A 9,010-nucleotide genomic window follows, 5' to 3' on the forward strand; every position below is an offset into this window, starting at 1 on the left:
ATCAATCTGGGTCTGTCTCTACAACAACAAAAAGATAAAAAATTAAAACACAGTATTACACCTTTGTTTCCTTTATTATTTACTTAGTGAGATGTGTGTTCTGGGATTAAAGACATGCACCACCACACCCAGTCTCTGCCCTTGTTTTAACAACCATATACAACAGGTTCCTGTCGTACTGAGGATGACACATACTAGTTTTATTTCCTTTGAGGACTATATTTTCATGATGTGCAATAATTTCACATTAAGAACCTTAAGATTATTGTTTCCAGGTGTGGCAGTGCACATCTGTAATCCCAGCACTCAGGAGGCTTAGATAGGAGGTTCAGGAGTTTCCTGCCAGCCTGGGCTCTATCCCCAGCCGCAATGGATCCTCCTCTCTCTATTCAAACACTCCTCCTGTTTCTCCTGGTCCATGAGCTGCATCCAGCCCTAATAACTATGAACAAAGAACAGATACTGAGGCCGCATTAGCTGTCATCTGACCTGCTGACTGTCTCTGCTGTTTAATGCTGCAAAGCAAAGGCTACCCTGGAAATTGCACCCATGGTTGGATGTACATTGTTCTGGGTTCTATCCCACATGGGTATGCAAGTTGAAAGTAGTATCTACCTTATTCTTGGCTCCTGAAACCTAAATGACGGACCGACATACCCTTCCCTTCAAATTGCTAATTCCTGCTATGTCTCAGTCTGGGAAGAGTAAGAATGCATTGCCTAGTAGTTTCATAAAAATGGAACTCCATCTGCAGAAGGTAACTTCACCTAAGAAACCTAATGAATGTTTAATGAGAGGATGGTTTATAAGGTTAAACGGGGCTTAGGGGAGCCAAAAATGATATAGTGAAGAATCCCTGGGTTAGTCACTGATCAAGAACTGTCACCCTCTCTGGGAGGTAGGATAACCAGGACTTGGCAGTGTTGGCTGTGAAGAGAGAGCCACCTTGGGAGGGAACTTACCAGGAGTCATGGCCCATTTGGGAGACAGGCTCAGAGCCTGGCAAGCGGTACACACATCAAGATGTTCTCGTCTTCAGACCGTGACATCTTCACAGCACAAATAGCCACATCTGGGCACTAATCAAATATAATCAGTCCCTGGGGATTTAAAACCGTCATGGTCTGTGCAATTTGGTTTCCTTTTCTTTCCAATTTAAGTCTCATGGGGGCATTGTGTATCTTTATCAGACACGAGATCTAAATAAGAAATTAAGACAAAGATACAAAGACAATGATGCATAGACGTTTGAAAAGATTCCACAAATGTCCTACAAAATTGGTCTGTATAAAAAGCAAACTGAGAACCCGTGGTGGCCTTTCCTTGTAGTATAGACCCTAGACGTTCTTTCCCAAGGTTTCAAAGGTCTATTTACTCGAAATGGAATGTTTTCACATGAGCAGGATCTCATAAAACATGCTATGAAATAAACATGGTGATGGCTTGGGCAGCAAAGGAAAAGAGCTTCGGTTCCAGCCTGTATCCGAGGGTGCCTCGGCTGTTCCATCAATTTATTCACGTTACCAGGAATCTGTCTTCAGCACAGCACCTTGTATGCCCATCCAGGATTCACTAGACACAGGAGATTCTGTTATTTATTCCAGGGGCTGAGGGTGTAGCTCAGTGGTAGAGTACTTACTAGTCATGGAGGAGGTCCTAGGTTGAATTCCTGGCACTGAAGGAAAAAAGAAGTGTGTGTGTGTGTGTGTGTGTGTGTGTGTGTGTGTGTGTGTGTGTGTTGGGGGCAAAGTTAGGTATGGTACACTGTGCCTGTACTTGGGAGCAGAGGCAGGGCAGGAGGATCATAAGATTGAGGCCATAGTAAGACCTTGTCTCAAACGAAGTAAATGAAGAGGGAAAGACAACAAAAAATAACAAAAATAAAATCAGTTCTTCCAGGAGACACAGTATTTGAGATATAGTGTAGTTCTGATTTCTTTTATTGTTTGTTTGTTTGTTTGTTTGTTTGAATGAGGCAATGTCTCTCCTGTAGCTCAGGCTGGCCTCACACTTGCTATGGAGCCAAAGATGACCTTGAACTCCTGCTTCTCCTGCCTCCACCTACCAAGTTCTGGGTGTACAGCCTAATGCATCCCTCCTGGTTTATATTGCTCTGAAGATCAAACATAGGGCTTCATGAAAGCTAGCCAAGCACTCTCCAGACTGAGCCCTATCTCCAGCCCTGAAAATTTATGAATCTCAGTTTGAGACACTGTCTCAGTCCATTTTCTCAGACACTGGTTCTCAGGGCACTTGGTGTGGCCGCTGAGGCAGGCTGGACACTCCCTTTATTACTGAAGACCAGATTAGCGCCCTTCTAACTATAGTGTGTAAACACGATGCATCTCCTGTGGGGAAGTCAAACACCATCAGCCAAGTGCACACACCAGTGCACACATCTGGGTATTTGCTTGCCCTGAAATCTGGGGTTAGGAAGGGAGGTATTCAGGAAGTGACTCACGTTTACTGGTTCCTCTGTCACCCGCTCCTGCTGTATTTGTTTACTCTTTAGTAATTGAACAAGTACTTGGGACCACCCAAGCTCCCAGAGACGTCACTTTGAAATGAGTGTGTGTCTCTCAGGATGGAGGAGAAAGCACTTTAAATATTCAAAGCATCCTTCTCACCATCCCGGGGCAATGCCAGGGCCGAAGCTGACTTCTTCCAAGGATTATTTTTGAGTTGCAAAATCTGGAGGGAACTAAGTCCACTACATATAAATAAAGTTGCCAGAAATGTTCTTTTGTTCACAAAAGGCTGCTTCCTCTTTCCTGGGGCAGAGGTTCAGCAGCTCAGTGACCTTGGTCGAATCATTCGAACTTGTTGTGTTTAAGTTTTCTCTTTTCCAAAGTTAAGACATGGATAGGTGGAGGCAACTGGTGTGAGTAAATGAATTAGATGTATGAGGCTCTCATCACTTGGTCCAAGGTAAATGAGTTAGATGTATGAGGCTCTCATCACTTGGTCCAAGGTAAATGAGTTAGATGTATGAGGCTCTCATCACTTGGTCCAAGGTAAATGAGTTAGATGTATGAGGCTCTCATCACTTGGTCCAAGGCAAAAGCCATATGGATACCTGCTGGGCTTTTTGTTTTGTTTTTATTTCTCCCACTCAACACAACACATAGAGTCAAGAATGAAGGCCTGATGGCACAGTTTCTGAGTCTGCCTGCTGACACTGCGTCCCTTGTAAGCATCCGAGCTCTGGATACAGTGACAGGGAGGAAATCGAAACTGATTACTCTCTTGCTTAGGTTTTGTTGAAGAAGGAAATCGAAACTGATTACTCTCTTGCGTAGGTTTCGTTTTCACAGCCCTATTTCACAACTGGAACTTATCTTTCATATTTTATTGAGGAGGAAGCAGAAACAAACAGCTGACTAACTTCCTCAAGGACCCTTGGCAGCAAGAAACTGAGCTGGAATTTGACCAGCTTGTGGTGGCGTCTGCTAGCTACCAGACTGCGTTTGAGTACTTTATCACATTCTACAGTATGAATACTACGGACAGAGCTGTACCCAGCCCACTCAAGAGCACAAGCAGACTGGTTATCTAATCAGTTGAGCCTCTGTCTTAATTTAGTTAGTGCTATCGTGGTGTCAGTTGTTAAATGTGTTAGGAGGGTTCCTCCTGAGTGTAGGTGGTGACTGAAGCTGTGACCATGAATGAAATCTCCTAAACAGTGTATTTGCACGGAATAAGAAAACGATGGGCCAGCAAGAAGGCTCAGCAGCCAAGGGAGCTTTCTGCCATGCCTGAGGGCTTCAGTTTGATTTCCCAGATTCACCTGGTAGAAGGAAAGAACCCATTACTTCAAGCTGTTCTCTGACCTCCACACATGTGCCGTGCCATGCACGTATGCTTTTGTGCTACACACACACACATACACATGCATCCTGGCACACACACACACACAAACACACCATACATAGGAATGAGCACATAAAATAAATGAAACATCATTTCAGAAAAAGCTTCTTCCTCGGGGAAACAGGAAATGATGGGGTGCAGCAGGAGAGCCCAGAGGACCTAGGTGTCTTGGGAAGTCTGAATGTCCAGAAATAAGCTCAAGCTGGACTATAGAATGATTCCTGGTGGTTAGACAAAACCCGTCATTCCTCAGGAACTTGTGAAATGGCCTCTGGAGAAAGGGACCTATGGCTCTGCCTCAGGAACTTGTGAAATGGCCTCTGGAGAAAGGGACCTATGGCTCTGCCTCAGGGACTTGTGAAATGGCCTCTGGAGAAAGGGACCTATGGCTCTGCCTCAGGAACTTGTGAAATGGCCTCTGGAGAAAGGGACCTATGGCTCTGCCTTGACAAACCTTCAGCTGCTATCAACATGTCAAAGACCATTCTGGCCCCCCTGTTCATTACATATTTCAAAGCCCACACAAGCATCCTAGCCCTTCTCAACTCCTCTGCCCTATGCCCCCCCAACTCATGGGCTTCCCTCCCGCCCCAGCTACCCATCCTCCTTGTACCTGGCTGTCTATCATCTGGCCATTCTCTGTCTTGCTGTCTCACTCTCCCCGCTGTTCTCCCCATTGCTCCTGCTAGTCTCCCTCTTGCTAGCTCTGCTATCACTGCTTCTCGTTCTTTGGGCCCTGGGCTCTCCCAGACGTCCCTGGATGTTTTCTCTGTCTTAGCCACAATAAAGACCATAAGCAGAGTGGCCATTCCACCAGTGTCCTCACTGAGCCTCCTCACATACAGCAGGGACCCCGCTTTGGGAGGGCGTGGTGGCAAAAACAAGGAGCCGATCCCCACCACCACGCTGGGCCACCTGGTCAAGGACATGAGAAACAAGTCCCTGGAGTTCTGCCTGCTTTTTGCTGCCCACCAAGGAATTCGAGATTATTGACTTTTTCCTCAGCATCCCTAAAAGATGAAGTTCTAAAGATCAAGCCAATGCAATGACAATGCCACCGGGCCAGGTTTGTCACTATCGGGGACTACAATGGTCATGTTGGTCTTGGTGTTAAGTGCTCTGTGGAGGTAGCCACGGCCATCCAAGGGTCCATTATTTTCCCCAAGCTTTCCATTGTTCCCGTGCAGGGCTACAGGGGTAGCAAGATTAGCGAGCCCCACACCATCCTGTGCACTTTGGCAGGCTCTGTGGCTCTGGGCTGGCACCCCTCATCCCTGCTCCCAGAGACACAGGAATCATCTCTTCTCCTGCACCCCAAAAGCTGCTGATTAACCAGTATTGATTCACCACCATCCTGGGCAACTTCACCAAGACCATCTTTTATTTTGGTGTGAGTCTAGCCTTTAATAGCTGAGCCATCTCTCCAGCCCCACCAAGGCCATCTTTGATGCATCTCCAAGACCTACAACTACTCAACCCTGACCTCTGGAGAGAGACTATGCTCATCAGGTCTCCTTATCAGGAATTCACTGACCAGCTTGGGAAGACCCACACCAGAGTCTCTGTTCAGAAGATCCAGGCTCCTACCCCAGACTCATTTATACCATAAAAGTAAAATCGATTAATTCTGTTTTTAAGATGTAACAAAAACTAAAAAAAAGTGGGGGAAATCAAGTAATAGATGTTAAAATTTAAAGAATAATGTAGCCAAGTGTGTGTGCTATGAATAGATAAAGAGTGATATTGAGTGAATATTACTATTTTAAGACGTTGGCAGGGAAGAAAAGGGCACATGGGACTAACAAACACATCATTAGAAGGCAAAGGAAAGGACACTTTTTTACTCTCTATCTCTCTTGCCTTTTCTTTTTTCCATTCTCTTCTTCCTTCCTTCCATTCTCTCTTTCTTCCTTCCTTCCTTCCTTCCTTTCTTTCTTTCCAGTGCTGGGGATTAAACCCAGGACCTCACACAGGATAGCCAAGTGCTGTACCTTTGATCCACATCCCTGTGGTGGTTTGAATAAGAATGGCCCCCACAGGCTCCTATACTTGAATAGTTGGTCATCAAGGAGTGGCACTATTTGAAAGGATTAGAAGGATTAAGAGTTATAGCCTTGTTGGAGGAGATATGTCATTGGGAGTGGGCTTTGGGGTTTCAAAAGACCAGACCAGGCTCAGTCTCTCTGCCTCTACATTGTTTTACCTCCAGCACAGCTGCAGCATCTCAATCTACTGCTGTTTCAGCCAATAATTGCAGCTCCATAGTTACTGGCCCACTTCTCCCAAGGCAGCCAGGTGGGACTTTTATGTTCTGCTGGATCCGCCTCTGGACCCTGCCACCAAATGTAGTTTTAACTAATCTTTATCATTCTATTATCAGTAAGACTCAGGAGTCAGAGGCTGGGGTGAAAACCTGCTAGCTCAGAGAGGTTGAGGAGCGACTAGTCCCTCTTTGTTGAGTCCTTCTGCTCTACGGAATCCCCCCCCCAAAGAAACCTGCCCCCTTCAAAGTCCCTCCTTACTACTTCCTGTGTGTCTCTTTATCCATCTCCCAGACTCCCTCTAATTCTCTGATTACTCTCTGTCAACTAGTTGCTGGCTCCTCCTCCTGACCCAAGGTTGATTATATTTAATTAATGTGAATACAGACTCACACTGTTATCATATATCCTGCAACACCTTTGGATCAAGGTGTAGCTCTCAGCTCCCCCTCCAGTACCTGCTTGCATGTCACCATGTTCCCAACTATGATAATAAACTAACCCTGTAAAACTGCAAGCAAGCCCTCAATTGAATGTTTTCCTTTATAAGAATTGCTTTAGTTAGGCTGGGTGTAGGGTGGTGGTGCACACCTTTAATCCCAGAACTCGGAAGGGAGAGGCAGATGGGTCTTTATGAATTCAAGACCAGCCTGGTCTACAGAACTAATTCTAGGACAGCCAAGGAAAATATTTTTTTTAAAAATGCTTTTTGTCATGTGTTTCTTCACAGCAACAGAACAGTGATTAACATAATCCCCAAGAATTATGTATTTTCTTTCTTGGTTTCATTAGTGACACTTTGAAAATTCTAGCGTGGACTGGTGTTGTAACGAAATGGCGGAACACTTGCCGGTGCAGGGCCTGGGACAATCCCTATAATCTCAGGGGGATTTTCTAATAGAACCCGAGTTACTCTGAAAAATTATTCTGTAGTTTAGCAAGCTAACTCTAACCATGCTCTTTTCTACTCATGAACCCAGAAGTGCCAAGCTACTTGAAAATGCTACTTAACAGGGTAAATTAAAGACTACAAAATGTCAATTAGCTGGGTGGTGGTGGCACACACCGTAAATCCCAGCACTCAGGAGGCAGTGGCAGGCAGATCTCTGTAAGTTTGAGGCCAGCCTGGTCAAGAGAGTGAGCTCCAGGACTATCAGGACTACACAGAGAAACCGTGTCTGGGAAAATTAGAAAGAAAAAGAAGGGAAGGAGAAGGAAGACTACATTAATTATAGTGTGTGCTCCTGGGGACACAAAGCAAGACCCCTGACATCCTCCTCTGCCCCCATGCATGCACACCTGTGCATAAGCCAGATAAATAAAATAGAGTACTCTTTCTTTCTTCCTTCCTTTTTCTTTCTTTCTTTCTTCCTTTCTTTCTTTCTTTTTTTGAAACAGGGTCTCCCAGCACTCAGGAGGCAGAGGCAGTCTAATCTCTGTGAGTCTCAGGACAGCCTGTTGTTCTACAGAGTGAGTTCCAGGACAGACAGAACTACATAAAGAGATCCTGTCTCAAAAATAAACAAAAAAGTAGGTTATGTTTACCGTTGGCTAAGGTGTAGGAAATCATTAAATTTAAAGTCTAGACAAGTGCTTGACCACAGGCCTCCATCCTGAACCCTTACTAAGTTGCCCAAGATGGCTTTGAACTCAGTCTGTAGAGCAAGCAAGTCTTGAACCTGAGATCCTCTTACCTTAGCCTATAGAGTTATTGGTATTGCTAGTCTGTGACTCAGGCCCAGCTTAATTTCTTTTTTTTTAAAAAAAAATGCATTCTTTCTGCATCACTTCGTTGTCTTTCTCTAAACTGAATGATTCCTTTATTATCACTACAATGGTGATATCATTCTGTATATATGTTTCTCTTATTGGTTGATGAATAAAACACTGATTGGTCAGGCAGGAAGTATAGGCAGGGCTATGAGAGGAAGGAGAAGGAGAGAGAGAGGAGGAGAGAGACACCATGTAGAGACCAGGAAGATAGGACACACTAGGCATTCTCTGGTAAGATAAGGCCATGTAGAAATACATAGATTAATATTTATGGGCTAATAATTAAGAGAAAGCTGACCAGTAAGAAGCCTGAGTCATCAGCCAACATTTTATAATTAAAATAGCATCCATGTGAAGTCGGGCATTGGTGGCCCACACCTTTAGTCCCAGCACTCGGGAGGCAGAGGCAGGCGGATCTCTGTGAGTTCGAGGCCATCCTGGTCTACAGAGTGAGTTCCAGGAGAAAATAGCGTCCGTGTGTTTATTTGAGTCTGAAGCAATTGTGGGACATGAAGAGACAGAAACCGCTATCTTCATCACTGTGACCAAATGCTTGAGGCCAACTTGAAGTGAGGAGAGCTTCACCTTGGCACATGGCTGTGGTGGGGAGAGTATGGTAGAGCCCAGCAGCTCACACCGGGGAGCTGAAGAACAGAGGGAAAATGCCTTCCCTTGCTGGCTTTCTCCATCAGTTCCATCCAGACCCCCAGCCCACGGGATAGGGCTAAGCAGTTTTCATGCCTTGTTGAGTCTTCTGAAACCCCTTCCAAGATGCACCCAGAGCATCTCACTAATCTCACAGGAGCTCTCCCTGGTTATTTTCTGCATCTACATTATCCCAGTATTGCTCGTTCACTGTCATGCTGGGGATTCTGTTTTTCCCTTCTGTCTGAATTGTTTCCCGGCTTCCAGTAATTCCCCCTTCCTTGGGTTAGTGTAGTAAACCCTCCAAATGCTTCCTGAGAAAGAGCACCTGGGAAGTAACTTCATCCCTCCCCTGTTGAAATGTCTTTGTTTCTCACCATGTCACTATTCTCTTCACTGTGACAGAGTAGGAACAATTTAAAGGAGGAGGATTTATTTCAGCTCATGGCTTCAGAGATTTC

This window comes from Mesocricetus auratus, unplaced genomic scaffold (assembly GCF_017639785.1).
Source record: "Mesocricetus auratus isolate SY011 unplaced genomic scaffold, BCM_Maur_2.0 Super-Scaffold_100676, whole genome shotgun sequence".
Classification (NCBI taxonomy): Eukaryota; Metazoa; Chordata; class Mammalia; order Rodentia; family Cricetidae; genus Mesocricetus; species Mesocricetus auratus.